Source organism: Pinus tabuliformis, chromosome 1_2, assembly GCF_031772625.1.
Source record: "Pinus tabuliformis cultivar Carrire ecotype Pingquan chromosome 1_2, CPIR1, whole genome shotgun sequence".
Classification (NCBI taxonomy): domain Eukaryota; kingdom Viridiplantae; phylum Streptophyta; class Pinopsida; order Pinales; family Pinaceae; genus Pinus; species Pinus tabuliformis.
This window is the reverse complement of record NC_142298.1, coordinates 195,533,313-195,542,976: the sequence shown is the minus strand read 5'-3', so window position 1 is coordinate 195,542,976 and position 9,664 is coordinate 195,533,313. Positions and strand designations below refer to the sequence as shown.

Below are 9,664 nucleotides of genomic sequence, written 5' to 3'. Positions count from 1 at the left end.
TACTTATTCATAGTTTTGTGTGTAAGTGAAAATCCAAATCATAAACTAAATTTATAATAAACAAGTGAAATAGTTGCAAAGCAGGTAAGAATTATATTTATGTTAACTTGTCATGATTGTAATAGTTATTCATAAATAACATAATAATAAATTTATTTTCAGCCATTAATCTAAAAGATGGTGTCATTTTTCAATGGAAATTGTTAGTGTGTATAAATGAAAGTAGAAATGAAAATCATGTCTATGTGGAGTGATGTAAATTTTAGAAGATACTCTCTTATAATTATTTTTCTTAATTAAAATGAAATCATTTTTTTTTATTTGTTGGAATTACTAGTCTAATAGATTGTGAATTACCATATTTCCATTAACTAAACATTAATAAAATTATCTTATTTTATTGACATGAATGAATGACACAAGATATTAAGTTTGGTGAACAATATCACTAGTTGAGAATCATACTAAAATGAGTATAACAAGACTAAAATGGAATTAAACAATGTCATAGCTATGAAAGAACCATCTATTCTTGCTATTAATTAAAAATTAAATTATGATAAGAATAATAAATAAATAAAATCATTGAAAAATATTTTATCATATATTAATTATATAAATTATAAAATACCTTTATAAATAAAGAAAAGGATCCTACCAAATATATTAGAAGTGTGTGGAGGTGGGAATGTGTGAGTAGTTTCAAAAATGAGGATATGTGTGGAAGGGGAACATGCAAAAGGGAAAGTGTTGTGTGGGAGAAGCATGTGGAGAGGGAAGTGTGTGCGAAAGGAAGGTTAAATATTTACCATCCACATTCAGAAAGCCATATTGAAAAATAAACATGTCTATCAACATAATTTATTTATATAAGTGAATTTAAACTAGCAATTTCACCCAATATTGCTAAGGAAATGTAGTAAGGTAGTACATTGTTAACATCAAATCACTAAAATTTCACGGAATTTTTTCCCCTCCCCAATAGGCCCCTCTTCTTCCTTGCTTGTATTATCTTTTCATCATTCATCAGTTATTTAAAAAAAAGAATCATTGTATGGTCTCAAGGTTCATCCTACAAACCTAAGTTATCGAAATCATAGCATTGACATGATCATGTGCTATACAATTTCATAATCATAATTCCTGGTTCCAAACCCTTAATACAACTAAATTGTTATCTGAGTTAATATATATGGCCACGTACATACACTACTCTTTATGATGTAAATAATTACCAGGTGATGGTGAATACTCTATGTGAACACCTTGTCTAGTGGATAACTCCTCTTCAAGGTCTTGTTTTTCTTTGATATAATGGGGATCTTGTCTTCTAAGAATGGTTAAGTGATTTTCCTACCAAACTCATCTTAGGAAATACTTATATCAATGTTATTCCTTGTGTCACGATTAGTTTTATAGTTAGGACTGCTCTAACACCTTACAATGCTTCTTAATTAAATTGGTACTCATATCATCGAAGGATGGATCCAATGCAAAATTAGCTTTTTCCTTCAGTCCATGAGTGATCTGGTTGCACTATCATATATCCAAATTAAACCACAGTGATACATACCCAAATTTAAGTCTTCCTATAATTTTGTTCTCCTTGTTATGACCCATCTCAAGCTAAACAAAAGCCTTGATTCTTTCTTCCTATTAGCATTGCTCAATTAATATATCTACTTAGCAGTGTCTAATATATTTTCACAAGAATTTACGAAGGGGGCGGGGGAGAAATTATGCAAAAAAATAAATAAAAAATTATATGTTGCATAATATCTCCCCCACCCCAACATCATATATTGCATTATAAATCTATCAACGTGACAATTTTAAATTTTCTAACAAGTAACAAAAGCAGGGTTCATATTCTTTCATATATCCTTTGCAACAATAATATGGTCACATCCACTAGTACAATGTTGGTTGAATTCAAGGATCCAAAGGATCTGTTGTTGCCTCTACAGTAATTCCTTCACACATGCAAAGAAAATCTAGTAGAGAACAAAATCCATAAAATCTTTGGATGTATCAAGGAATCTATCTTTGAATTCTCTTATGATCTTGGCAATATCACCTTTCGTCTACAGAAGCCCCATTAACTATGATATATCTCTTTTTGTAACAACCTTCTATACTGCAATATGAAATATTATCTTATTAAATGACATTTCACGGTTGTACAATCTTAGTCATAACTTAAAACAAAAATCTCCTCTAGACATCATAAGCAACAGTAGAAAACTTTAGTGGAAGCCCAGAATTCACATGATACAACCAAAAAACCTTAGTTTTACCTACCTAAAATGAATTTCAAGGCCAATGAACCCCTGTAGTGGTTTACGTAAGTTACACCTAAAGTCATTCAAACTTATGATGATAATTTTGCATGAACATCTTTTGTAATGTGTCAAAATGGGAATCATTATAAAGTTAGTTTAGATAAATGGTCTTGTAACAACCTTCTATATGGTAATATGAAATATTATATTATTAAATGATGTTTCAACATTGTACAATCTTAGTGATAATTTAAAACAAAAATTTCTTGTAGACATCATAAGCAACAAATAGAAAACTTTAGTGGAAGGCTAGAATTTACATGATACAACCAAAATCCTTTAGTTTTGCCTACCTGAAATGAATTTCAAGGCCAAAGAACCCCTGCAGTATTTTATGTAAATTACACCTAAATTCATTCAAACTTATGATGATAATTGTGCATGAACATATACTGTCATGTGTTAAAATGGGAAACATTATAAAGTTAATTTAGATAAATGGTATTTTGGCTTCTTATTGCCAAACATACCAATCTACATGAAGCAAGAATGAGACAATGACCAACATGTTCCATTTTTTATAATATCTCCAATCAACTAATGTAATACAGAGTGCATGAATTATAGCTCTGAAACACAACATGAAAAATAGATGAAAAATAGATGATTGTAGTTGAAAGCAAGATATTCAAATCTTAAATTTAAATTCAGTCATGACAACATTTCCATGCATCTTGTAAGGAAGATTTAATTCTAAAATAAAACTCAACATAACAATTACAAGTTCCTAATGAAACCTTGAATGATGAAAGTGTTGAAAATTCAAAAAAACTCTTTACCTTACAAACCCTAGAGAACTTATAAGAATTGATACCTCTAGGCCATTTTCAATCATTGCTAACGTCAAATCACTAAAATTTCACATAATCTTCACCCCTCCCCCAATAGGATCCTCTTCTTCCTTGCTTGTATCATATTTTCATTATTCGTTAGTTATTTAAAATTTTAAAAAGACAAAGACAATCATCCTCTAGTCTCAAGATTCATCCTTCAAACAACTGTGGTTTTTGGAAAAACTATTTTTTTGGAAAAGAAAATATTTAAAAAGACAATCATTGTCTAGTCTCAAGGTTCATCCTACAAACAGTTGTGTTTTTTGGAAAAGAAAATATTAATTATGGAAAAAATTATAAATTTGGAAAAAAAAAAAATCAATAAAATACTTCCTTTAATTTTTTTATTTTTGTTTTATTTAAAAAAATGATTTTAAAATACTTACTTTAATTTTTTATTTTTATTTTTTATTTAAAAAAAATGATTTTAAACGATGTAAAATTAGTCATCTACAAATCAAAAATTAGAAATTCAGATTTTAAAAATTCAAAAGATAATTTCCAATTTCTATAAAAATAAGTTTAATGTTTAATTTTACCAAAACTTTAATAAATTTGAAAATAATTTCTAAAATTTTACAAATTAATTAAAAACCAAAATATTTTTACCCTGGCCACAATAATAAACTTCAATTATATATCATATAAGATTTCACATTATATTATAATAAACAATCAACCACATTTATATAACATGTATAATACAATATTTTTTTTTTTTTTCTTCGATGTGATTCACGGGGCACCGGAGGTGGGCCGCTACAGGCCTACCCCGAGGGCGTCGAGGAGATTTGACCCCGTGACCTCTCAAACCGGGAGAGTACTATCAACGGGAACCGTGACCTCTCAAACCGGGAGAGTACTATCAACGGAACCGTGACCTCTCAAACCGGGAGAGTACTATCAACGGGAACTCGACCATTTGAACTATCCCTCGGGGGCTATGTATAATACAATATTATTAGTTATACTTAACAATATTATTATTTTTGAATACACCATAAATAAATTTGTAAGACTGAATTATAATATTGTTATTAAAAACTAATAATAATAATATGAAAAGGGATCTTGCATTTTAGTGAGAAAATCATATTCAGCGCTTATTTTTGTTCCGGAGGAGAGACGTGTCTTGTTTTTGGTGAAGAGATGATGTTTGCAACTAAATATTCAAGGAACAATTTTCCATGACATACCTTATCAATCATACTACTCAAGAGTCGGTTAAATTGGCACATAGATGTGACATTATTATCTTTCGAACATAGAAATTGTCCAGAAATATTCTAAAGAATCCACGTGATGATCAAAACTATTTTTACCATTACGAGAGCTGCAAAAGTCGTACAATCCACCTATAAACTCGGCTTTGACAAATCTCTCATATACATATACAGAGACAACTAGAGGTTGAATGGAAGTAAAAGAATGGTAATAGTGCCGACGCGCATCTTGAAACGACCACGAGCATTAAAAAAAATAAATAACTTCAAGCTTTTAGTCATTTGAATGGGGCTCCTCAGCAAACACGATTGGCCTTTTGCGCAACAAATTTCTTCCATTCCTTTACAGCCTTGTGGAAGTTAACAATTTTGTTGAATACAACAAATGACTTAAACTTGGTGACATCTATACCTAGGTCTTTGACTTCTTTGAGCTCTGGATGGCCATCAACTAGAGACACAGTCACTTCCCTTACTATCTTTGAAGGAAGTGTGTCAAGTTCATGCAACACCTTCTTGATGTCATGAGCCAGTCGTTCTACCTGTCTCTGGTTGAAATCTTCCTGAACCACCACACGTAGAAGCTTCACCTCTTGTGTGTCAGGATCCATGGCGTACATCGGGGCCATCCAACCGAACCTTCTCAGGTGATCAGAAATCTCATACTCATCATGCCTACTACTGTCCTTTAGTGAAAACACCACCAGAGGGACATTGATCCCCTTCGACAGAATGTTGAACCGTCCGGTCCTCACCAGACCATCTGCTAGAGCCTTGGCGTTTTCCACGTAGTTGCCCATGATATTCAGGTAGCCCTGTTCAAAATATTCAAAAACCATCACATATTGTAAATTCAAAGGGATTACAGCTAAAATAAAAGTTTGAGACGCGACAACAAACCTCGAACCCTTGATGGATGAGCTGGTAATATTGCGCAATTATTTGGCTGGCTCCTGCAGGGTTACAAGGGAAAGGGCTTTAATTCAAAGATACTTTCCCCAAACAAAACCTACAATACCAATCAAGGTCTTCCTGATAATACAAATTAATTATACCTTTGGAGAAATTGAGAGTGAAGATAGGTTGATCGGTGCCCAAATAGTTGATGTGAAAGATGAGATCCTCACGGAGATCTTGCTTTTCTCTCCAGATAACCCATCTAAGTCCAGCATCGATAAGACCATACTTGTGCCCACTGATGTTTATTCTCTTCACCAATGGAAGCTAGAAATCCCATTCCAAATAAAGGTAAAGGAATGGTGCAATAAATCCGTCGGTAAAGGACACTGAAAAATCTAGGGAGATTTGAAGACTCACCCTGTTTCCTTGTTTTTCTGGATGGGAAGATCGTTCAACAGCTTGGCATCTTCGAACTCTCCATTGTAAGTGGAACCCAAGAAGGTTGCCACACAAATAGTGTTCTCGTCCACCATTTCAACAGCCTTAACAGGATCAACGATATAGTAATCCTTCCTCTATTTAACTTCCTTCAGCTCTACTTCAAAATAATGAGAAAAATTCTCCTAGCATACCTGCAATAGTTGCGCACGGTCCTATGTAAATAAAATTTTCAAATCTAAGAAAAATTTCCCAATTTTCCCTACATTTGCAAATAATAATGAGGTGTAATCTAGGGGTGATCAATCCATCACCAATACACTCTACAATACTAGGTGCATTGAATATTTCTAGTTCAAACCCATCTAACTGTTTGACGAAATACAGAGAGCCCTGATTCTATTTTCATAGGTTATGTAGTCTAGATATGTAACCTCAACTTCATCAAGCTCACTTTAATATTAAGATGCATATCAAACCAGCATCTAGATGGATTTGATTTTAATCTAAGTAATATACAACATCGATAAATTTGGGCTTCTAGTTGATATACAAAATCCATGTTGATATAAGATCGGAATTTAGATGGGCTTGGGCCAATCGAACTGTGATAGAAGGCATATGGAGATTCTTAATCTTACCTGGACATTTGCACCTGTCACAATGTTTGTCTTATCATACGGCTTCCATTCTGCCTTGCGCTTGTTCTTCCATTTGAGTTTGAATGCAAGTCTTGCCAACATGATCGTGTCTGAAGATCTAATCGTGCCCACTCCGATAGCTCCCTATCCATCGCCGAGTGGGGCGTTAAATAAGTTGGCTATAATGTTCACACATCGATTGTTTTTCCAAATCCAGACACATGAAAGCACTGAACACTTTCAGATAAAGAGAGGGTCATATTTCATAGCTAGGTGAAAGAGAGATGTGTATGTGTATGGTTCAGTGAGTTAGTTAGGTAGTTAAGCTTAAATGGAGGAGACAATACATTACTAAAACATTTCAATGGTCTAACATTTGATTTGATGGTGTATATGGGTACACCGTGGCAGTTGGAAGAATTGTTTTCGAAAGAGAATGTCTTACCAAGTATATATATATCAAATTTATTAGTATGATTAAAAAAATTATCTTATCATATTTGAATTCAGAAATATGATTTTCCCTTCTCTAATCCATTTTAAATCCAAATTTTGAATTCAAACCTATTAACTATGGTCAGTATGATAATGAATTTTAATTGAAATTTTGGTTTCCACTGAGGATTCCAACGTTAACATCAACCAGTCTACTCGCTATATTATGAAAAAGGCTATTTATGTGAAAGAAATTTAATTTTAAGTAGAGGAAGACTTGAGATGTAAAAATTGATATAAAGAAAACAAATTATGTATTTTATTTTTACTATGATCTTTTTTTATTGGTTGGCTTTTTTTAAAGTGAGATTTAATAAATTTATTATTTTAAATATTAATATTTAACAATTTGTTAATGTAAAATATTAGAGAATATATATGTGTGGGTATAGTGAGTGACTGCTACATCTGGAAAATCTAGCTAGATCAACTCAAAGGGATTTATTATTATTTTAAATATTAATATTTAACAATTTGTTAATATAAAATATTAGAAGAAAAAAAAAAAAAAATATATATATATATATATATAAGGGTGGTTCACGGACAGTGAATGGCCGCTACATCCATGAGAAAATTCAGGTAGATCAACCCGAAGGGATCTATCCATCGATTAAACTAGGAAAGCCTAACCCCAAGGGCGTCAAGAGATTTAACCTTGTGGCCTCTTGATAGGCGAGGTACTTAGCAACAGGAACTCAACCAACTAAGTTATCCCTTGGAGCTTTATATATATATATATATATATATATATATATATATATATATATATATATATATAAATATAATGTTATTAAAGAAAATAATTAAACTTGTATTCCACAATTTTTTTTTCTCGTTAAAACTAATCTATTATATACAAGAGCAAGAAAACAGTTACATCATTTCAAGACCAAAACCAGAGGCCTGTTGTGGCACTTTGGAATAGTTGAGACCAAAAAAGAACAACCCTCGCAGGGGCGCCAGACCAGAGATAAACAACCCTCGCAGGGGCGCCAGACCAAAAGTAAACAACCCTCGCAGGGGTGCCAAACCAAAACTAAACAACCCTCGCAGGGGTGCCAGACCAAAACATTACATCCCCTGCAGGGGCGCCAGCAGAACTTCAGCATAATCCCGCTCGGGGGAGACAGACCCATCCCTGAGCCAACATACCATAAACAGACTATGTGCCAACGTAACATGAACATTAAGACCAAAACAAAACCTCAGCAGCAAGGGAGGTCGAGACTCCGAACAGATGAGCAACTATTCGTCCGGCTCCTCCTCGACCACCCTACACCATCCATAATTCTCCACCTCCTCTGCAGTGGGAGCAGTGTCCATGTTGACATCGTCCCCTTTGCTGGTCGTCGCCTCCTGAGCCAGAGGGCGATTAGAGACATTCTCTGGAACATCCGCAGGTTTCTTCATGACATTCTCTGAGCCGCCAACAGGATGCTTCCCCCTGCTGTCTGGAGAGTCGCCACCATCCGGAGAGTCTTCGAGGAAGAGAACCGACACATGGGCACTGATTCGGGGTCTATTCAGAGAACTACTAAAATTGAAAATGGTGGAACCGAAGGAAGGCGTGGAAGCCGAATCAGAATCAGGAGCGCTTGAGTCCAGAAATTGGCTGGACTAAAGGGGGTTGGCTTCAGAGATTCGGTGGCAATAGCAGTGGCAACAATGGGGATGAGGAGCATCTACAGGAGGGCGCGAAGACCCGCCACGGGAGGAACCTCGACGGCTGAGCATTCGTTGTCGAGGCCTAACCACATTTGCAGGGTCACCAAGAATATAGTGCAGCTCGAAATTGAGTAACCGCCCAGGCTTAGGACTACCCAAAACAGTCAGGGAATTGGCCCTGACGGCAAGAACCATAGACTGAAGAACCATAGACTGAGCATGAACCTGCACACAGAGAACCATGGACTGAGCATGAACCGGCGCATAGAGAGCCAACCCACCGCATCTTTTAACATCCCTGCCGCCACCTCGAAACCCGTCCGCCATTACTGCACTCTCCATTCGAACCAAAGAGCTGGACAGAGCATTGAATTGCCTCTGGAAAATACCAATCCATTTATTCCTTAGCGGCCGAAGACAGGTCTTCTCGCATGCGTTACCCTTGTGACAGCGCATGGCCTGCATGTGGCCTCCATTAAACGCGCGTCCTGTCCACATTATCACCCGCATCCAGGGAACTTATATTCCACAATTAAAATGAAAACAGAATACAATTAATTGAAATACAATTAGTAAGAAAAGAATTTATAAGTGGATTTTTCTACTCGGTTGGTTTTATTAATTGTGTTTTTTCATGCATTACATTAAAAAGAGACCATGTGTGTATAGAAAAATTGTTGTGCTATATAAAGGTGTGTGGAGGGGGAATATGTGTGGAGATATTAACTTTAATATGCTATTTATGTAATAAATTATGTAATTTATTTTTAATTTGTTAGTTTTTGTTTAAAGTATAGATTATAACAATAAATTTAATATTGATTTTGTATTATTTATATTCCAAATAAAAACATTTAGCTATCTGTTAATATAAAACATTAGAGAATATATATATATGGATGGGTGAAAGCATGGAGATGGGTTACATTTTTGGGCCAAATGTGGCTACAAGAATTTTTCCTCCTTTATTGAATTGCAGCCCTGGAAATTCATATAAACATTATGAATTTTGATTTAGAGTGAAAGGACAATATGTGGAGAATTATGTTGTTGTTCTAATGATATTTTTTGCAAAAATTTTAGTTTCTTATAATCTCTCAAATTTTCATTAAATGCAATATATG

The 9,664-nt window shown here is 34.2% G+C and overlaps 1 pseudogene; it reads right to left on the bottom strand.

Annotated features, from left to right (window-relative positions):
* Positions 1 to 4,694: 4,694 nt before the first annotated feature.
* LOC149205158 (glutamate decarboxylase-like) lies at positions 4,695 to 6,572 on the bottom strand (annotated as a pseudogene).
* Positions 6,573 to 9,664: the final 3,092 nt, after the last annotated feature.